The sequence below is a fragment of the Tenebrio molitor genome, chromosome 2 (genome assembly GCF_963966145.1).
Source record: "Tenebrio molitor chromosome 2, icTenMoli1.1, whole genome shotgun sequence".
NCBI classification, from domain to species: domain Eukaryota; kingdom Metazoa; phylum Arthropoda; class Insecta; order Coleoptera; family Tenebrionidae; genus Tenebrio; species Tenebrio molitor.
The window spans coordinates 31,420,185-31,443,979 of NC_091047.1; the positions used below are offsets into that span (position 1 = coordinate 31,420,185).

Here is a 23,795-nt window from a genome sequence, read left to right on the forward strand (position 1 = left end):
AGCCAACCGACTTTCCTAACCGACAACTTTTCTGTTAAAACTAATTCGTTCCGATCAATCTATTAGCATTCACTCATAACCAAATACACTTCTACATTTCCTTATGACTAACGGATTTTAACGAATTTACATCGACGGTTGAAAAATTACAACAGTTCGGCCTTTCCTGACCTAATTGACGACCTCGTCAATGTCGTGACATAATTCCTCCACAAAGTCAATGTACTAATAAACTAGAAACTAACAACAAAGCTTCCACTGATAAAAACAAAGCATCTAACATGTCTACATAAAAAAAAAAGATTACATTTTTTTTATACAATTACAAATCAAGTTCAATAATGCGTTCACTTAAAATTCATTTCACTTATTCACTTTTAGGCACTAATTTTAACCTATCCACTGGAAGAATACCTTTATAGATTCTGGCACTCTGTTGTTCCCCTTCTATATCTTGCACCAAATATCTGTCGTTATCCAACGCCTTGACAACTTCATATGGACCCCTGTATTTTGCTGTCAACTTCCTGCTTTGTCCTGTACTTGGCGCTTCACATCTTACCATCACCAAATCCTTCTCACTATACGTTGGAGGTTCTCTTCGCTTCTTGTCGAATTGTGTTTTCATCTTCTCCTGATTCTTTCTTAATAACGACTGAATTTCTTCTTCTTCCGCTTCATCGTTAAATTGAATTTCACTGTTGAGCTGAATTATTTCCTGAGTTAAGGGATTTTCTTCCAAGCCAAAACCTTTATACGAGAAAACAATTTCGTTTGGCGAACGTTTAGTTACACTATGAACACTACTATTTATGGCCCATTGCACTTGAAATAGTTTTTCGTCCCAATCATTACTTTCTTCACTCTCTACGGAAGTAGCTAAACACGACGTTATTATCTTGTTCATTCTTTCCATTTGTCCATTAGCTCGAGGCGTACTAGACGCAATTTTCACATGTTGTATACCAAACAAATCACAAAATGTTTTAAAACAGTCCGAGGTAAAAGCAGTACCTCTATCACTAATGATCTTCAACGGTTTACCGAAAACTGATATGAATTCCTTTAAAAATTTTATTGCTCCGACACTACCCGTATCACGAACTGCCTTTAGCACTATGAATTTGCTGTAACCGTCCACTAACCCAACCACGTATTTATTTTTATTCTTTGTGGTAACATAAGGTCCTGAGTGATCTATATGCACACATTGAAATGGTGCACTTCCTTTATCCAGAGGATGGAGAAATCCTGGTATCTTTCCACTTGGTAGCTTGTAATAGAGACAGTTTATGCACCGATTCACATGTTTTGTAACCACTTCTCTCATTTTGGGGAAATAATAACTCTTCTTCAATTGCCCTAGGGTTTTATCGATCCCTAAATGCATAAGTGATTTGTGCGTTTCAATCACTAACTCCGATCTTAGGTCCACAGGCACATACAGTCTCCATACACCTTTTGTCACTTTGTACACTCGTCCTTTATGCAAAGTGAATTTCTTACTCATTTCTTCATCACTATCTTCTAATTTTCTTCGTACAGCCAACACCTCATCGTCGTTTCGCTGCATTGCCGCTATCCAATCAGTGTTGATAGTAATTCCCATCACAGGTAGTCCTACCAACGACACTTCCTCGGCTTCTCCCACAGGGTTTCTACTTAAACCATCTGCGACCACGTTACTTACACCTTTGTGATATTCGATGGTGTAATTAAATTCAGATAATCGAACGAACCATCTACCGATTTGCGCACTTAAGTCTCTTTTGTTCGCGAGGAGTTTTAAACTATTACAGTCCGTACGAATCACAAATTTGATACCTAAAAGGTACACACGAAATCGTTCCAATGCACACACGATCGCAAGCGCCTCTAACTCAAAAGAGTGGTACTTGGATTCATCTTTGGTCGTTTTGCGACTGAAATATGACACTGGATGCAATCTACCGTCACTTTGTTCTTGAAGCAACACTCCACCAAGTCCAATTGCACATGCATCCGTATGCACTTCAGTTCTTGCATTAGGATTGTACACCGCCAACACCGGTTTACTTCCTAAACGTAACTTTATTTCCTCAAACGCTATTTGTTGAGCACTTTCCCACTTGAACTTAACGTATTTTTGTAACAGTTCCGTCAATGGACTGATTATTTTTGAAAAACCTCTTACGAATCTTCTAAAGAAACTGGCTAGTCCGACAAAACTTCTCACTGCTCTCGTGTCCTTGGGAATCGGAAACTTTTCGATGCTGTGGAGTTTCCTACTTCCAGGTGAAATTCCTAACTCCGAAATTTCAAAACCCAAATACTCCACTTTGTTCATAAAAAAATTACATTTATTTAAATTTAATGTCAGTCCCGCATTTTTCAAAGCTTCCAACACTAATCTTAATTTTTCGACACCATCTTCAACACATTCACTTGGTATTATAATGTCATCAATATATGCCATAGCTACGTCATAACGTAAATTACCCAACACCAGGTTAATCAATCGTTGAAACACTGAAGGAGCATTACACAACCCGAAAGGCATCCGTTTAAACTGATAATGTCCATCGGCAGTAATAAACGCTGTCTTTTCACGAGAATCTTTATTCATCGGCACTTGGTAGTAACCACTACTTAAATCCAAACTGGTAAAATATTTCATCTTGCACATTCTATCCAACTGATCGTCTATAAGAGGAATCGGATAATGATCTTTCACAGTTTGTTTATTAAGTGCCCGATAGTCTATGCACATTCTTAAATCACCGGTCTTTTTCTTCACTAACAACACTGGACTAGCAAAAGGCGAGTTGCTATCCTCAATGATATCAGCATTCTTCAACTCTTCTACTATCTTCTTTACTTGTTGTTTTTCTGTTATTGCCATTCGATACGGTCGGTAATAAACTGGAGTTTCATCTTTTAGATCGATCTTCATTTCGATCTTATTCGTCAAGCCTATCTGACGTAAGTTCTTGGCTATCAGACCTTTGTTCTCGTTCAACATGTCTAATAGAACACTTGCATCCTCTTCCAACAAATCTGTGTGAATGTCTTCGTATGAAATTGGTTCATCATTGATCTCTCGTTTCCCATCGACTTCAGCTAATTTGCAAATTTCTCCACGAGTGATTCTATCTCCTTCTTTAAATACTAATGGTTTACTCGAAAGATTCAAAACAGGCAGTGCGGATTTTCCTTCGTTATCCACCTCGATTACACACCGTGGAATAACATGACCATTCTCTCTTATGCCGCCTTCTATGCACAATGTTTCATTGACAACGGTCGAACAAATAGACACATGTCCCAAATAATTGCTTGGAATCGTCACCTGCTTGCTTGATGACATATGTGTTTTCTTATCATTTGCTTCATTCACGTTGAAGAAGTCAGACAATCCATTTCGTACCATCAATTCATCGGACGTACTTATAATGCACACATGAGGTTGCTCGGTGTAGGGATGACCCACCAGTACAGGTACCAACTGGCTGTCATTAGGTACTACATGTGCATTAACCTTCGCGGTCACGTCATCGATCGTAAGGTCAACAGTTAGCATCCCAATGGGTTTTACGACTCCCTGACCATACCCAACCAATGGTTCAAGATCAGTCTCAAAATAAGTGTAACCCATTTGTTCCACCAAATCGAGTCGAATTGTGACACAGCTGCTGCCTAGGTCAATATAACATTTCGTCGGTCTTCCATTAATTAGGGCATCTTTGAAATACTTCCTGTGTGTATCACTTCCAATTTGCAACACTTTTATACCTTCGGTCGAAGAACTACTCACTGCACTTTTACTTTGAGTTTCTCTAAATTTTCCACAGTCTTTGGCATAATGTCCTATTTTCGAACACTTAAAACACGTCACACTTTTATTTTTATTGCTGAAACAATTTCTCGCGATGTGTCCTTCTTTGCCACACTGGTAACATTTTGGTATTCCTCTAGTATTTGTCTTGTCATTACCACTAACAAAGTGTTTGCCAAAAACTTTGTCTTTCGTGTCTGATATGTAATTACTAGCCGATTTGATGTCCGGAAGTAATTCTGAGGGTCTCTTGTACCGACTCAAAGGACCCAAATGATCCCGGAATTTATTATTGTTCAAACCATGCACTATCCATTCGATAGTTTCCTGCTCTGACATGGCTGCCTTGTTGCACCTAGCAAGTTTTTCGTAGAAGTATTCCACGATATGTTGGCCACTCTTACGCTTATAATTTTGGGCATCAAGCGTAATTGCCATTCTGTTCTCTTGACAAGGGAAGTTTTCACGTAATAATCTACACCAATCTTGCCATTTACGTTCTTGTCTTGGTAAACTATCCCGCCACGCTCTTGCAACTCCACATAATTTGGATAAACCGAAATGACGTATCGCTAAATCATCCCAATCGTAGATCTCGGCATACTCTTCAATTTTGTCTATCCATTGATTGACAGAAATATCTTCTTTAACTGGATCGAAATTAGGTAACACTTCATCGATGTTCTTAAAATATCTTGGTCCTCTTGTTAGATCTTCAATTTCTCCCATGGTTTCCCCCGTTACGACATTGCCAACTTCGTCACCTGTCATCTTCACTTGTTATAAATCTAGCACACTCTTGCCTTTATAACAACTCTCGCGACAACGTTACACAGCTCCTTAGCCCGTTTCGCACCACTGACAGACGATCCACGACAGTACGACAATCCACCGTAACACTTTATCTCTTCACCACTGAGACACTGTCTTCTAAACGAACCTTTCTATCCCACTTCTGATAAACTGTAGCAAAATATTTTTCCTTCTGCTTTTGCTACTTGTCAGGATATTATTAAAATTCAACCACTGAATTAAAACAATAACTTTAATAAAATAACGAATAATTTCAATACATTCCAACTACAACTCTCAATTCTCTACTCTGTCACTGCTTAACTCTTGACTCTTTACTTTCTAACTTCTAACTCTTGACTCTAAACTCTAACTCCCTGCTAGCTTATGTACGGATAATAATTAAGAACAATTCAATTAACTATAAATATATTCGTAATCGTAAGTGCGTGCTAAATACAACTCAACTCAAACACCCTCTCGTTTCTATCTCTCTAATCTTAACGGTACAATGGTAGTTATGGTTCACAAGTCCCAGGCTCCAACCCCTACGCCGGATGTCGCCCTTCCATGGTGGGGATTATGTGACCTTCGCTGGCGTTTCCCGAAAATGCGTAGCGTACACTTACCCCTTTCTTACTTTTATATTCGCACTTCCACATTTCATTCAACCACTCACATTCATTCTAGCTTCAACGACCAAAATCACTAATCCAATAACAATCAAATGTTTAAACCTAAAAACAATCCGTTGAAGCCAACCGACTTTCCTAACCGACAACTTTTCTGTTAAAACTAATTCGTTCCGATCAATCTATTAGCATTCACTCATAACCAAATACACTTCTACATTTCCTTATGACTAACGGATTTTAACGAATTTACATCGACGGTTGAAAAATTACAACAACTATTTGAATAAAACTCGATACTTCCACACAAGAAGTTGTAACAAATTTATTAAACTAATAAAAGGTGTCAGGGGAAGTTTTAATAATTTACTCGATATATAAGTATGAAGAAGACTCTATTAGCAACTTTACACTTCGAGGCTTAATTATTGAATGCCTTGTTGGCTAATTATTCCACTATTCTAGCAAATTCAGCAATTCTTCATATTGGGGAATCGAATACGGGATGATGTCATCCGGTGCCCGTGATTTGTGCAATCTCGGCTCCTTGACGCCTGGCGAGAGTGCGAGGCCACCGATCACGGGAATATCGCCTTACACTAATGAAAGTTAAACAATATTTTTAAGCAAAAGCTTATTCAAGAAAAATGCCCGACTTATTCCGCAGTCAGGGTAAGAGTGTTCCTTTGTTTTTCCCGTTGCGTGCGCTCCCTTTAGTCGACCTCATTCGTCCCGGGTCGCGGCTAATCGTTCACCCCCTTGAGTCCAAGCTAACAGTGTGAATGTTTATTTGATTGTATCAAATGTAAGAACGAATGGCGATTATCTCTGGTGGTAAATTTAAAAAAATTGGGATGGGGCCGAGTCGAAGACCCGGCCTAGTAACTTACCCGACATCAATTTGGTAATTGTTCACTTTAACTACTTCTGGAATTTTCGCGTTTTTTCTGGCTAGACAGCCTCAGGACGTCCTCCTACATCGTTTCCCACCAATCAAACCTTGTGTAAATTAAAATTTTCCTTACCCTTTAGTTATACTAAGACTTGGCGCGACCTTGACGCGACCTTGAAACACAACAAGAGAGAAAAAAAGGCATTTGCACAAGGTTTGAATGGTGGGACACGATGTAGGAGGACGCCCTGAGGCTGTCTAGCCAGAAAAAACGCGAAAATTCCAGAAGTAGTTAAAGTGAACAATTACCATCAATTTAAACCAATCTGAATTGACCCGAGATACCTACCTACCTTGTCCGTGTTAACCCACATAAGTCGTCTTCTAATTCTCGCAAATAGTAAATATCATTTCCAACATAAAAACACATGTCCTTTCAACTGGTAATGTCAAATTTCCATGTCACCTCATTATTTTTTCGAGCAACCCCCACCCTCTTCCACCCCTCGTAGTCGGATTAACACCAAACTCTATTCGGTGGTCACAATTACAGAGTTATTTCCAATGGCAAGATCCGAGATTTTTTTGTTAAAAGTTTCAGCAGTTATCGGCGTCGATCTATGAAGACGTAAATTACTTACTTCATAAGTCCGCCATATTGGAAAAATCCACAAATGGTAAACATCATTTCCGACATAAAAACACATGCCCTTTCAAACGGTAAAGTCAAATTTCCATGTTCCCTTATAATTTTTTCGACCTACCCCCACTTTCTTCCACCCCCCGTGGTCCGATTGACACCAAAAGCTTTTCAACTCGAGAGACCACGGGTGAGTTTGTGTTGGTCAAATTTGAAAGCAATAACACCCAAACGGGTTTCGAAAGGAGCTCTTTTCGATACGCGGTTTCAGGAACATTTACATACATTTTTAATGTTGGCAGTGACTCATAGTGAGTTGTTGCTAAAATAGGTGATCACTGCATTTCACGACACTTTAAATTCAAAACTTACAATTGTTCGTCTATTTACCAGCGTTACCAACCCTTATATTTGCCAAATATAATTTTCCTAGCATTATGTTTTGGACTTTTTTTTTTTAATTTAAGGGGCAAAATAGAAAAAATATTGTATTATACTTGTTTTATAAGCCATTTTGTCGCACTTGTTTGCTTATAGCACTCGTCGCTGCGCTCCTCGTGCTCTAAAAAACGCGTGCGACAAAATGGTGTCTTATAAAACTCGTATAATAAATAACTATTTTGCTCCGAATAACATGTACTATTGCGGGCAAAAAAAGTGGGACATCAAATTTCTGTCAGTTTTGAAAAATTCGATGTAGTTTAAGCTTTATTGTCATTTTTTGACACTATTCCAGATGACAGTTTAAAAATTTATTTTATACTCCTATTTTCCTTTTCCAAATGCTCTCTCCTTTTGATAAAGATAGATTTTGATTGGGACTTTGCCTTAAATAAATCTTCACTACGTGCTTACTTACAATCATTCCCTACAACCTACAATACTTAATGACAACGTCAATCAATTCAAAGTAGGGTTAGAATAAGATAAGGGTTATTTCACATTAAAAGTCAAGACAATGACGTTGATGTCCCACTTTTTTTGCCCGCAATAGTACTATGGCGGACAATAAATTTAGGCCGGCAAATTTCTGACATTTCAAAAAAGTCAATGCAAGCGACCATTTATTGTCATTATGACTGATGTGTCAGTTTGTCAAACTGAAGGTTTTCAAGCTGTTTGGCGTTTCGTTCGCCCTTTTAGTAACTTACAGATCATGACGCACTAGCATAACTGATTTGTAGTAGCACTTCTCACTGGTGCACGCTTCTTTTCCCAATTTTAATTTTGATTATCGCCGTCACGATGACAAGAATGACAAACATCGAAAATGGGGTTAGTTGAACATAATGCCAGCTTCACATTTTCATGTCAAGCCAGTGACAGGCCGGCCTAAATTTATTGTCCGCCATAGTACCACAACCTGCTGTATAATAACCGGCCTGTTCATTTCATTAAAAAAGCATTGCGAAAATGTTTCCGGGAAAGAGCCAATTTTCGCCGATGAGGGCGCCACAGTACGGGCGCTTCTAAAGAATAAAAATGTGGAAAAATATGTTTAGACATGATTTTAGAGTTAAGGTTGAGTACAGTAAGTTCATATTTTCTTTCTAAAACAATATTGAATACAATTGTATTTTTGATTTTAAATTAGAATGTCATTTGAACGAGAAAAACTCTCGGTGACAAAAACATGAATAACATCCCCAAAAAGCGCCCGTACACTAGCGCTGACACTTTTGAACAGGCCGGTTTTAATACAGCAGGTCGTGACATATACATACTATTTTTTCCTCAAACCTTCATAAAAAATTATTTAAGAAATGTTAAGAAATCAGGTAGGAGATTGGGTAGACTGATAAATTAATATAGCTCATTTTGCAAAGCGTTATTATGACTATGACTAGTAAACTCTATCCACTCATAGATTGCTTGACATATATGTTACTAAAAATGTTCACTCTACGCTACAACAAATAGATCCGACGCGAAATTTAAAAAAGTGGAAAGAGTGGGTTTACACGTGATGTTTTATTATTATTCTGCAGTTTGCACTTAGGAAAGGCGAAAGAAAACTTCAGTATAATTGGAATAATATACACTGAACTTCAAAATTAATGCATCACTTGAATTTTTACGGTTTTTTTGAAGAGTTGTTATACACACTGAAAATAGAGGAGAAGCATAGATAATGCTACAAATGTAATTAAAATTTTGAGCCACTGAGTCTGAGTGAAAATACCGTTAGAAAAGGACTAAAGGAGGATCAGATACATCCGAGAAGACCAGCTACTGGACCCAAGTTAACTGTAGCCCTTCGGAGGGCCTGCTTCCCTGCTTAAACTTTGCATTAGAACATGTCGATTGGGTCGCACAAGATTGGCGCAGAGTTTTGGTCTTCGATAAATCCAGGTTCTGTCTATACAAGTCTGACACACAGGTAATAGTGTATAGACGACCTGGTAAGCAATATGCGCAATGTAATTTCGTTACTAAAGAGAGTTTTGGAGGAGGGTCAATAATGGTGTGGATGGGAATATCATTAGACGTAGCTACAGAGCTGGTGGTTTTAGATGGACACAATTTAAATGCACATCGACATATCACGAACATCTTGGAACCTGTGATGTTGTACCATTTGCCCCATTCGTAGGGCAAGACTTCATTTATATGCAGAATAATGGACGGCCACATATTGCAAGGGTAGTTTCCGACTAATTTGGGAATATTAAAAATTCTGTTATGGAGTGGTCAGCACGTACCCGGACCTCAACCCAACTCAGTACTTATGGGATAATATGGAAAAACGGTTACGGGCAATGGAAGGGCATCCAAATCACTTCAGTCAGCTAACAAGAGCACTTCTGGATATTTGGGAAAATATAGGCCAAAACCATAACAGAAACCTAATTCTTAACATGCCAGAAAGTTATCGAGCTGAAATTAACGCTAGAGGAGACAATACAAGATTTCAGGAAAATAATCTTTAAATTTAGATGGTTTTTTCGATTTCTCATTTTTACTGGTGATGTTACCTTTTCGAATTTTTGTATTTTTTTTACATTTATGTGCTTTTTGTGTAAGAAAATGTGTTGAAAATATTTCCCATGGTTCAGCTGTTATTGTTGTTAGTATATTTTTTTAATGTTTCAAAACTTGCTTTTTTAATTAAAAAAATCAAAGTAATGCGTTAATTTTAAAATTCAGTGTATAAAGGCTGTATGACACGATGCTAAATTTTGTAGAAAATTTATTAGAAAATGAGAGAGGACTAATGAACGATCAGGATCTGACAAAGACAGACTATGATCCTGATCGTTCATTGGTCCTGATCGAGGGTTTCTCTCATTTTCTCACAAATTTTCTACAAAATTTAGCATCGTGTCAAACAAGCTTTAAGTTTTATTAAAACAGGATATTTCACGAGTGATAATGTGCCCGACGGAATTAAAAATGCAACCCACAATACATTTTCGAATTTCCGAAAAAGCTGGCTACTGAAATTAAAATATCCAGCTTTTTTCGGAAATGGCTAAACACAAACAAGAGATTATTTAATATTTAATGCATGAACAAAAATTACCTCTGTATCATTTTCGATGTTGGCAATGTCACTTAAAGTGTTCATTATGCTAGATTCTTGAGGCACTCACTTCACAAATTCAAAAAAATTAACAAAAATTCGTAACGGAACAGATCAAAACAGCAACACGATTAAAACTAATAACTTTTAAAATCAGAGAAACGCAAAAGAAGTACTAGACTTAAAAATTATTTCAAAATTATAAAATGAACTAACTAAAATTACTAGTTTTTAATATTAATATGAAAAGTACAGTTCGAACAACTTTGGGAAAAATTAATCAAACCCGATTTGTCAACAGCAAGAAGATTTTCACTGGTATTGTTAATATCGGTATAGGTCATCGTGGTACTTGGCTCTTGGATCATTTCTGGAGCAATCGGTTCTTTTGTACTGTTACTGGTACTATAGGTTTAAGCTGACTTAACATCTTCAGTGTCATCAATTTTCAAATGAACCAATTCGTCGCAACGACTGGCACCCGCAACTCCTAACATTAAAATAAGCAATAATTATTCATTATTAAGTATTTATTGTTCGGAGCAAAATTCAAGAATCGGTCGACCTCTTTTTTTGTTAGAACCCTTGATTTTGTCGGTGTATAACCATCATTCTGCCTTTTTAAAAATGCACGTAATTTTGACATTTTTTCTTTATTTATTCCATTTTTTAGATTGAGTGTCGTCTTGACCATTGAATATTGAGACAAAGCATGGACGCTTTCATTTTAGTCGAGAAATTGGCAAAATATGCTAATAAAACACTTTCCGAATAGGATTTGACTTGTTTTTCATTGCACCATGTCAAAAAAGGTTGTAAGCACACTCGTAAATTTCCAGTGACTTTCCTGATAATAGGTTTGAAACAACTTCTTATGCAGTTTCAGCCACGTCCGGTGGGGTAGGTACTGGATAATTCATCAAACATTTTTGTGCTGGGTAAATTTTTACTTGCTTGCAACAGTTTGACGTTGATTTGAAAAAAACAACTATAATCAATTCATTTTTGTAATGACGAACTAAAGTTACTAAATTTAGTAACTTTTGTCTTGTGAACACATCTTTTTACCGCGAATTTGGGCTTTTACAAAGTTAGGTTATGGGTCACGTCATTTGTTCTGTCAAAACTGGTCCCAATCAAAGTATTGTGTAATTAAATTTGTTTAATTATTTTGAAAAAAAAAAGCAAAGTTGCACTAAACAAATACGAAAAGGCAGTTGAACGTGTAGTGACCCAGTTTAAAAATTTAAATTTTAATTCCCGGTACCGCCACGAGAGCGCGCCAAATGTGAAGGTACAAAGTATCGTGTGTTCCAATAAAAACTCACTCGCAGTAAGCCATGACTATAGAGATAGATAGACTGGTCATGTCGATTTTAGGATCATTGGAAGTAGTTCATTTGTTACTTACAAATTTTCATCATATTGTGAGTTGTGACAGATAACCTATAAATTTACTTTAGTAGTTCATTTCCATTTCACATCTGGTACTAAGACATACTTCACTTTTGTCATGGCTTGCTGCGAGTGAGTTTTTTGTGGAACACACGATACCTTAAGGTACTAGCGGCTAGATTAGTAACTAAGGGATGGGCTTGGCGATCCTGGGGAGTTGGCGACTTTGTTGAAAAGCGGAAATATAGCGGGGGTAAAAACGGGCTCGCGCAGGCGGTTGAAGGGGGTAGATCACTTTTGTTTGGTTTTTCGAAACGAACACACCTTGCGAAGAGCGATCCAGTTTCTCAAATTTGTAAGTTAAATCTGACTCAATTTTACTTCCGTCCCGAGTAGATATTTGTGTCCCCGTGAGGAATTCGACGTTTTTCATTCACCTGGGTAATTTATTCCACGTTCGTTGGCTTTTTGTTTTTGTTTTTGGGACCAGGACCACGTGGTAAGGGTATGTTGTAGATTTCAGTTTGTTGCATGCTGTTTCTTTAAGAAGCGTCCAGTTGTTAATTTTAAGCGTTATCCGTTTTTCCCGGGAGGTTCATTTTTGACAATCTGTTAATTTCGAAAATTAGTAGCCGTTGTCCAGACCGCGTGCGTCCATTTTGTTTTTCTTTCACTAACATTGCTAACGGCACTCGACCCGCCATATTTTTGTTTAGTATTGCCAGCGAGTATTGTATTCCTTTTTAAAGCACTTTTTATTTTATCGTTATTTAACTTCGCGTTTTGTTCTCTTTTATTTCCTCATTGTTTAATGTTGCGTTTTGTTTTGCTTATGTTATCCTCGTTTAATGTTGCGTTTTGTTTTGCTTATGTTATCCTCGTTTAATGTTGCGTTTTGTTTTGCTTATTTTATCATTGTTTAATGTTGCGCTTTGTTTTTGCTGGATTTTCTCATCGTTTAATGTTACGCTTTGTTCGATAGAATTAAACTCGGTTTTTTTCCTTCGTGTTGTTGCTAGATTTCGGGAAAGTTAAAGTAAAATGTTGTAAGTGCGCCCCTGTGGGAGCTAGGTGACAATCAGGAAGTCGTGGGGTTGTTTAGTAAATTTCTGTGGAAGCTACGGTTATTTAGAACCGTTAGCGGAGGCGGACCTAGGTCTTCGCTTATGCGGCGGCGGGATGTTTTCGTGAAGCTTCCGTCGAGGTTATAGAGATTTCGGGGGCTTGTCGGGAAATGATTGGTTGGGGACGGTGGAGCTAAATATTCGCTTATGCTGTTTAGTGATGCTAATCGTACGACCCCGAGACGCTCTGTCACTCTTGCTTGGTCGGCGAAATAGTCTGACGTTCATTAATACCCCGAATATCTATAAACGTCGCTTGCTCTCAAGATGATTCAGATTATTCTTCTGAGTCCCCTCGCGGCCGAAAGTTTGTTACCTCCAGCTCTAAGCTCCCGTCGGCGTACCTTGACCGCATAGTTCCAAATTAAACATTGTTTTGTCATTAATCGAATTGTAAAATATGAGTAATACCTGGGATACGGTTTTTGAAGAGGGTTTTTCATCCGTCCCTGTCAGTAATAACTGCACCATAATTTGTTTACTTGTTTTGCAAGCTTTAACCTCTCGTTTTGTCTGTTATGTACACGTTTCCTGTTATTTTAAATATTGTGGCATACATCTTGTCGTTTATCTTTGTGATGTACTCAACTAGTTAATTTCTTGTACTTCGTTAAACTTAGTTTCTGTCTTTTTGGATTCGTTTCATTTTTTTTTCATGAAAGTTATTACAGGCATTTTTAATAAAAGGTATTTTGCGTCTCTCACATCTGTGTTTTATTTGCGGCACTCTTCCAACTGGAACCCTCACCGTTTGCATTCCGAACCTTTTTCCGCCAAAAGAAAAACACAACGTAGGGCTCCTCCGACTCGATGACGATCATGAGCCCATTTGTTACCGTTTTGCGCAGGTTCGAATATTTGGCGGAAAAAGTAATGTATTCAAATCATTACAAACGTATCAATGAAATAATTTTGCATTTTGCTACTCATCCTCGTCATCGTCGCTGTTTTCCGAATCGGAATCTTCAACCAAATTAGCAATAATTGGGGATATGTTATGGATGCTAAAGTTTCCCGTAAGCCTTGTCCTTGTCCTTCATTTAAAATTTTGTACATACTTCTGGGACTGAAGCCTGTACAGCACTTAGGGAGAGTTTTGTTTTAGATTAGAATTTACCGAAAAAATATCCGCCACTGCTTCTACAATTTTGTACTTTTTGTACTTGCGTTTACATTATCTCCATGAGTAATTTCTTTTATTTTGTTGAAAGCCTTTAAAATGTGCTGGTTCGTCTGCTTGCTTATTGATGCTTTACTGCGTTTTGGAAATTCATTCATTTTGGCAGTGACAATACTGATATGACAATTTAAATCATTGTCAACTGTCTAATTTTCACAAAATAAATGAAAATTAGACAGTTGGCAATGATTTAAATCGTCATATTATTGTCACTGCCAAAATGATTGAATTTCCAAAACGGAGTAAAGCATCAATAAGCAAGCAGACAAACCAGCACATTTTAAAGGCTTTCAACAAAATAATAGCTATTTATGCACCAAGGGCGTTACAACGATGATTACGCCCGGAGAACGATGAATCCAGCTCGAGGGCTTTAGCCCGAGAGATGGATATCGTTCGATGGACGTAATCATTCGGTGACGCCGTGGTGCATACAAGATTTTATTTTTCACTATACGTGTTCTTTAAAAAAAAAAAAATTGGCATCTTTGCAATTATGAATTGATGAGGGCGTTATGAATTCATTACGCCCGCTTATTCCTATTATGCCCTGTTTTATTCCCCGGTTGTTATGCACATGTTTACGTATTTCGTATCCTAGGAGTTATCATGCAATTATACTAAAGTGAAAAATAAAAGAAATTACTCATGGAGATAATGGAAACGCGAGTACGAAAAGTACAAAATTGTAGAAGCAGCGGCGGATGTTTTTTCGGTAAATTCTAATCTAAAATAAAACTCTTCCTAAGTGCTGTACAGGCTTCAGTCCCAGAAGTATGTACAAAATTTTAGATGAAGGACAAGGACAAGGCTTATGGGAAACTTTAGCATCCATGACATATCCCCAATTAGGTATTGTTAATTTGGTTGAAGATTCCGATTCGGACTTAGAAAACAGCGACGATGACGAGGATGAGTAGCAAAATTCAAAATTATTTCATTGTTACGTAGGTTCAACTGCCTTTTTGTATTTGTTTAGTGTAACTTTGCTTTTTTTCAAAATACATAATTAAACAAATTTAATTTCACTATGCTTTGATTGGGATCAGTTTTGACAGGACAAATGACGTGACCCATAACCTAACTTTTTAAAAGCCCAAATTCGCGGTAAAAGCATGTGTTCACAAGACAAAAGTTACTAAATTTAGTAACTTTAGTTCGTTATTACAAAAATGAATGGATTATAAACATGTAAACAAAACAAAAGCCAAAATTGTCTCTTTGGTTACACGAATATTTCAATAAAATGCTCGCTTTATTTAAATGTACGTACGAGTTTCGCACTTCTTATGATACGGGTCCTTTACTTGGTTGGAGAAAAAATAGTATGTGTTATTCGGATTAAAAGTGACTTGCAGTGGCTCGGCTACGCTTCGCTTCGCCTCGCTTTGCAGACAAATTGCTGGTCAAAAAAAGTACCACTTTTAATCCTTATAACACAATATACTATTTTTATTTCCAAAATCAGAAGAACAAAGGAAAAGATGAATAGAAGCTTTAAATGTTGCACCACCCTTCAAAACAGATAATGCCTTTATTTGCGAGAAACATTTTAGCAACAATTTCTTTACCAGTACTCAAAAAACAAGACTCCATAAATACGCCCTGCCGTCAATTTTTCTTCGTGAACACAATGAAAGTTCAGTGTCAGACCAGCTGAACATATTGATAATTCTACGATTACTGAAAATCCATCCTGTTATAGCCAAGGCCCAAAATAGACACCCAACAAAATATTCTAGTGTGTTGTAAGTATTTGAATGCAAGAAAGTTAGTAGTCTAATGCTAGGTTTACATCTGACATTTATTGTATGATATTGTTGTGACTGTGATGAACCAAGTGGGTAATTCAAATTTCCCACCAAGCGTCCATCTCATTTTTTTTTTCTACCAACATACGCAATGAAAATAACACCCGCGAAATTCAAAAATGGCCAAGAGCGCGTGATCGTACCTCGTTAATTTCCCTACGTTGTGTTTTTTTTTATACAAATTGAACATTACCAGATTCGTCCCAACAGGGTTTGTGAACCACACAGAAGAGTGCAAATAAAACAACACAATAATTAAAACCAGCTATTTATTCAAAGTTATGATTTTAGTTAACGCCGGGATTCATGAATAATAAAACGTCTCGGGAGAGGGCACCCAAGTCTCCTCAAATGTGAGAGGACTACTCATTTAGAACTCTAGGAAAATGGTGAGCTCTGGCCATTCTCCCAGACCCCCGAATGAGGCTCCGCTAAAACCTCTCCTGAAAATACGAACAAGTCCGAAGTGACAACGTGGACGGGACAGTTAGTGAGAATTGAGCAAAACTGATTTCATAAACACAATTCAAATTCAGAAAAAACAGGAGGGTCATGTACATTACAAACAAAACAGTTACTTCGGACCGTTCGAGCGAGAGCGGGCACTAGGCGAGAACTTCAGCATGTTCTTTTTTTTTCTTTTCCAAGTTAATTTACAAAATACGGCAGATACGCTATAGAAGGAGTGAGTGGCTTTGGGTGGTCCGGGGGTCTGTGGTACCTATCCTTACGACTTTATCATTTCCCGCCTACCCGTGATTTAGTGCTAAGGGGAAAAATCCTAACTGCTTTACGTTAAGTCAACAAATTGAGGTACTCTAAGTTCATCGGTTGAATTGAATATGACTATTTCAGAGCAAAAACAAACGACGCTTGTCAAGTACCACAAATTTCGAGAACAGAGTCCCATTCCGGAAGTTCTGTGCCAAGGAACTCGGATTCAACTTACACCATGAGCGACGTTGCGGACCAGCATTCAGCAAGCCCCGCCAAGCCCTATGGTTTTCGGGTCTCTCTTGGGGCACAACATGTTAAACGAGGGGCCGCGGGGTCGTGTTCAACGATTGGATGTTAGGAGCAACTAAACCCCTCAAACAGAGAGAGACCCTCGCGATAAGGAAGAATTGACATTTACAGCAACTGGAAAATGTAAACGAAACCGCGACAAAACTTTGTTGACGGAGTAATCTAAGAACACTTTCAGTTTGGGATGGAAAAGTGGTAACAACCAATAACACATACATAACAATAAAACAAAAAACACAGTCCAGTCGACCCTAGCCTATTAGAGCCGGATCATCGACAAGGGCCCCCCCCCTTGGAGGGCGCCCCAGGACTAAATGATGAAAATACCTAAATGTAGAAAATCCCTGGATAAGGAAAAAGCCCGCGCAGATACCTGAAATATAAACCCAATTGGTTGCTACCGGGATGGAAAGTGGAAACTTTCAAATTTTGATTAAAAATGTTAAGCAATAAATAAACACTTGTTACACCAAAAGCGTCACTCGGAATAACTAGAAAGGGGATCAAAGTGAGGGAGTGCGCTGATAAAAAGTGAAAGCCACAGACCCACGCTAAAACTTGGAGTCATTTTCTTTTAGGAAAATTAGTGAATTGTAAAACCTGCTTTGACAACAAAAGGAAAACGTGATCCGTCAATCTTATAAATTTAGCAAAACTAGAACCAGGCTGCCTTACGCTCCTTCGCAAGCTTATAATCTTAAAAACATAATACATGGGGATGGTCGAGATAAATGTGGATTTTGTAAAACATGGTGGAAACCCACGTGCGACCCATTTGTGTCTTATTATTGTTAAACTACATTTCGCGCGAAGCAGAACTAATTTTAGTACCCCAAACACATACCTAGTTCAAAACAGAAGTTGGACAGCAACATTTAGCACAGTTCAATAAAAAAAACAACTAAAATCGCCCAATTAGCACACAGAAAAATACACGGTACTTCTGTACTACTCTGCGGTCAAGAAAAAGTGCCCTCCAGAAAAAAAAACATGGCCGTTCATCCCCTGTCGACTTTCACCCACGCCCCCAAGCGGTCGCCGACGGTACCGAACGCCGGTAATTCTATAGCTTTCATTGGCGGTTAGTTTTGAATTCAAAAGCGGTTATCTCATGACCCATTTTAAAATTTAAAATTTTTAATTCCCGGTACCGCCACTTGAGCGCGCCAAATGTGAAGGTACTAGCGGCTAGACTAGGAACTAAGGGATGGTAATCTTGGGGAGTTTACAACGCGGAGAGCGGAAATATAGCGGGGGTGAAGCGGTCTCTCGCGCGCGTGGTTGAAGGGGGGTAGGTCACTTTTTTGTTTGGTTTTTCGAAACGAACACATCGTGCGAAGAGCGAGCCATATTCCGAAATTTGTAAGTTAAATCTGAATCAATTACACTACCGTCCCGAGTAGATATTTTGGGTCCCCGTGAGGAATCCGGCGTTTTTTTAAATCCACACGGGTAATTTATCCCACGTTCGTTGCCTTTTTGTTTTTGGTTTTTTTGGGACCAGGACCACGTGGTAAGGGTATGTTGTAAATATCATTTTGTTGCATGCTGTTTCTTTCGAGAAGCGCCCATTTGTTAATTTTAAGCGTTATCCCTAAGTTTTCCCCGGGAGGTTCATTTTCTTTAACATTCTGGTAATTTCAAAATTAGTAGCCGCGGGCGTCCATTTTGTTTTGACTAACATTTTCTAACGGCATTCGGCCAGCCAGCGATTATTGTATTCGTTATTTATGTTGCTTACCGAGATTTGTGCCATTTAAAGCGTTTTTTTATTTTATCGTTATTTAACTTTGCGCTTTGTTCTCGTTTATTTGCTCATTGTTTAATGTTACGTTTTGTTTTGCTTATTTTATTATGGTTTAATGTTGCGCTTTGTTTTGCTGAATTTTCTCATCGTTTAATGTTACGCTTTGTTCGATTGGATTAAACTCGGGTTTTTCTTTGTGTTGTTGGTAAATTTCGGAAAAGTTAAAGTAAAATGTTGTAAGGGCGCCCCTATGGGAGCTAGGTGACAATCAATCGTGGGGTTGTTTAGTAAATTTCTGTGGAAGCTACGGTTATTTAGAGCCGTTAGCGGGGGCGGACCTAAGTCTTTGCGGGAGCGGCGTCGGGATGTTTCCGTGAAGCTTCGTCGAGGTTATAGAGACTTCGGGGTTTTGTCGGGAAACGGTTGGTTGGGGACGGTGGACCTAGGTCTTTGCGGCTGCGGTCTAGGAATGCTAATCGTACGACTCCGAAACGCTCTGTCACTCTTGCTTGGGGATCTACGTCAACTGGACGCGGTAAACTAGTCGCGCGAAAACTGGTCGCCGCAACCTGGACGCGCGACAATTGGACGCATGCGACAATTGGACGCGACGAAAATTGGACTCGTGAGAATAATTATAAGGTAGAATATAGCCTAAGGGAGTCCGTTTCGGCTCAGGGATGCGAGTGTCGAGAGTTCGATTCCGACGCAGGGCGAAAAAAAAAGGCTATATTCTATCTCGTAATTCGCCATTGGTCCCTGTCTAATGAGTTGGTCATCATGCCCCTCATAGATTTGTAAACCAGTCCTAGACTGTGAAACTAATTTATTGTGCTATTACATATTAAATATGTGCACACTCGTCAACAAAAGAAATGAAATAAAATAGAATTTACATGTTTATATATTTATCATTATATTCCTGAAATGAATAATATGCTTTATTACACAAGAACCATTTAATGCGCATAAACCGAAATATTTACAAAGTACCGAACGCCGAAAACCTGTAATTTTGTAGTATTTCAGCACCGGCTTAAATAATCTTGCCAGCAACTGTTTTCTTATTTCCCTAATTGTTTCTTAAGAAAGGAACCATCCCACTGATAAGAATGATACCTACTCTGGACGGAAGGGTTAGATAGGTAAATATTACATCCCTAACAAGCATAATAAAATTCTAAAGAAAAAGAGAATGTTTCCTAAAAGTTAATTACTTCAAATATTGTCGCATGCGTCCACCGTCCAATTGTCGCGCGCGTCCAATTGTCGCCCGTCCAGGTTGCGGCGACCAGTTTTCGCGCGTCCAGTTTTCGGCGTCCAATTGACGTGACACCTCTTGCTTGGTCGGTGAAATAGTCTGACGTCCCCTCGCGGCCGAAAGTTTGTTACCTCCAGCTCTAAGCTCCCGTTGGCGTACCTTGACCGCGTAGTTCCGAATTAAACATTGTTTTTGACATTAATCGAATTGTAAAATATGAGTAATACCTGGGATACGGTTTTTGAAGAGGGTTTTTCATCCGTCCCTGTCTGTAATAACTGCCTTATAATTTGTTTACTTGTTTTGCAAGCTTTAACCTGTCATTTTGTCCGTCATATACCCGTTTTCTGTTATTTTAAATATTGTTGCATTCATCTTGTCGTTTATCTTTGTACAGTTGGCTTCAAAAAAAGCGGGAAATGAAATTTGACTTAATGTGAATTGGAAATTTAATTTGTCAATTTATGTCAATTTGTGTCTGTTTGACAGTAGTATTTCAGTATTTGTATTTGCATAACTGACATTTCTGACACATAAGTGCAGTTTTTTAACCTAAATTCTAAAAGGCCGTTTTATACTATAAAAATTTAATAAAATCTGACAGAACTTTTTCTGACAGTTCCCATTTTTTTTGAAGCCAACCGTAATGTACTCAACTAGTTAATTTCTTGTACAGTTGCGGCCGTTGAAATCTCAGACAGGAAAGATTTAAACACTCTGTATAAATTCCGAAATTTGATTAGCGTAAACAGGGCTTTTCATCAACGATTATAAAGTCAGTGTCAGTATTTGATATATTATGTCAGAATCGCGCGTAACTTTTGAAATGCCGCAATTATCTGATTTGCAAAAATGTGTTTGACTGAGGGATGGTGTGAGTATAACAGCCATTGCGAGAGAAATTAATGTGGATAATGTTTGAGTGACATTTCGAGTAACGTCACTTTCAGTACCATTTACAAAGCCAAAAGTTTAGCGTTGTCAAAGTGTCTGAGTTTTCAACGGCCGCAACTGTACTTCATTAAACTTAATTTCTGTCCTTTTGTATTCGTTTCATTTTTTTTTAATCGAAGTTATTACAGACATTTTAATAAAAGGTATTTTGCCTCCCTCACATGTGTGTTTTATTTGCGGCACTCTTCCAACTGGAACCATCATCGTTTACATTCCGAACCTTTTCCGCCAAAAGAAAAACACAACGTAGGGCCCCTCCGCTTCGATGACGATCACGACCACATTTGTTACCGTTTTGCGCAGGTTCGAATATTTGGCGGAAAAAGTAATGTATTCAGATCGTTACAATATTTATGTCGGACAGTAGGTAGCTATAGCTTAATGTAAACGGGGTAGAATTTCTGTCCGGTACATTTGTGGCGTATGTCTGCAATATCTACCGACACTTCTAGAGGTATAGGTGGAAACGGGTATTTTTTGCAGACACTTCAATATCGGCGATAAGTTCTTAAAGTTGATTAGCGGTCTACTTCTGTGTCGACTGTCGAGCAATAACTACTGAGTGCATTTCACTGCAATTTGTGAATCTTTTTTTTTTCATTGTTGCTATTGTATATTATTTATCTGAAATGAGTGAAAAAAAAGAGTGGCTAAAAACAGAAATAGACGAACTAATTGACTTGTACCACAATAAGCCTGTACTGTGGGACGTAGAAGATAAAGTCTACAGGGATAGAATTAAAAAAAGGGATGCTTTGGTCCAGATGGCGGAGATATTTGCGACGTCAACCGAAAAATATACCTATAATAATCAATAATCATACTTGCAGCAATTTTCCGCTTTGATAGTTTCATAACTCTTCTGACAAAATTACAATATCAATGTAAATATAGGCAATATCATCAGTCTAGGCAGTTACGTCATCATTTGGTGAACAGTAATTTCACCTTCACAAAATTAAAGAAGCTAATATTTGCCAATAAAGTAAATTATAGTTAAAAGCTTCAATTATGTTGGCACAATCAAAAGAGTTGCCATGTATATTTTTCATTTTCAATTTTGCAACAACGGGTTGTTCCAGGGTGATGACGTAACTGCCTTAACTGATGATATTACCTATACAATAAAAATGTTTTTGAGAATTTTATCCTATGTGAACGGATTTTGATAAATGTCAAAATGAAACGTCAAGTTAATTTGAAAGATTTTAAGCGATTTGATGCCTTTAAGGGGGTCGTCGAACAAAAAAACGTTGTATTCAACTCGATCTTGTGTAAATTGGACTTTTTTGGCACTCGTGGGCCTTTAAAACGCTCGTTTCACTCGCGTTTTCGCTTTGTGAATTGTCTTTTGGGTTTCATTTTTACCTGGTCAGGCTCGTCATCTTACGTGAATAATCCTGTATAGTGAGAGAGGAGCGAGATGTGTAGCTACATAAATCGCTGGTCTAGATCTAAACGGCTTTGATATTTATTGCAATCTTGGACATCGAGAGGTGTCATATGCTTGTTGCTGACATTTATGTCATGTAATTTATATCGTTTATTTCACCTAATGTAAACTGTTCTTGAAATTGTGAGTCCGACACTGGACACAAATGTCCGGATACAAATGTCAGATGTAAACGTACAGTTGCGGCCGTTCAAATCTCAGACAGGAAAGATTTAAACACTGTATAAATTCCGAAATTTGATTAGCGTAAACAGGATTTTCATCAAGGATTATAAAATCAGTGTCAGTTTTTGACATATTAGGTCAGAATACAGCGTAACTTTTGAAATGCCGCAATTATCTGATTTGCAAAAATTTGTTAGACTGAGGGACAGTGTGAGTATAAGAACCATTGCGAGAGAAATTAATGTGGATAATGTTTGAGTGACATTTTGAGAAACGTCACTTTCAATACCATTTACAAAGCCAAAAGTTTGGCGTTGTCAAAGTGTCTGAGTTTTCAACGGCCGCGACTGTACCAATGGTATACCAAAAGGTAGAAGAATTTACTATATCGAACGAAATCAGCGAAAAATAATTTCAAAAGTAAAAAATCTTTTGCACGATTCTAAAAATATCTCCAGAAATTTTAAAAATTATTAACATTTAGAATTACACTTCAATTCAGTAGGAATGGAATTTATTAAATTGCAGAAAAGACAAAAAGTTAAACCCATCATGGTCTAATGAAAACAAAATTTTTGCCTTAGCACTATATAAAAGGAGACTGAGGTCTTATAGATTTTTTAAAGTTACCATCAAGAACAACCCTTCATAATTTTTTTAAGCACATTCTGTTTGACTCAAGCATAAATTTACAGTTATTTGAGAAACTTAGAATAAGAGTGCAGAAAATGGATTCTAAAGATAAAATATGCAAATTAATGTTTGATGAAGTAGCTTAAGTACAAATTTAATATATTCAAGATCAATAGATAAAATTATTGGGTATGAGGATTTAAGATCATTAGGTCGTAATAAAAAACTTTCCAACCATGCCCTAGTTTTTATGTTAAATAGTTATTTTTGTATTAAGTGCGCAAAGTGATTGTTTTTTGTTGGGGCATGAGAATGAGTTTTTGGTCGAGACCGTCAGGTCGAGACTTCAAACTCATTCGAATGCGCCAACAAAACAATCATCTTGCGCACGAAATACAAACACTATTTTTTCTACAACAGCATTTTAAAATTTTTGAATTTTTTAATTTTTGTAAAATTTTCCTTGGATGCTAAAATATTCGTCAAAAAGTTTCCTTGGGTGCTAAAATATAACTATTTTAGCATCCAAGGAAACTTTTTGACAAATATTTTTTCACTATCAAAAATGACATACTTTGCGACTTGATAACGATGCATAAATGTCACGTTTTTTTGACAGTTGTAGAAAAAATAATTAATCGTTTTACATTTTTTTAATAATGTCTAGTTGTTAAAGGTGGCTTTCCGGATTGTTTGTCACCATGTAAACAACCTCATAACGGCCGGAGTCCGTTAAGGGCGGCCGTTATGAGC

General features: G+C 37.7%; 1 long non-coding RNA gene across 1 annotated transcript; it reads left to right on the top strand.

The window, feature by feature from the left end:
* The first annotated feature begins 5,236 nt into the window (after positions 1–5,236).
* LOC138124426 (uncharacterized) lies at positions 5,237–6,441 on the top strand. Its single transcript, XR_011157139.1, has 2 exons — positions 5,237–5,581; positions 5,848–6,441. It is a non-coding gene; the product is annotated as an uncharacterized lncRNA (long non-coding RNA).
* Positions 6,442–23,795: the final 17,354 nt, after the last annotated feature.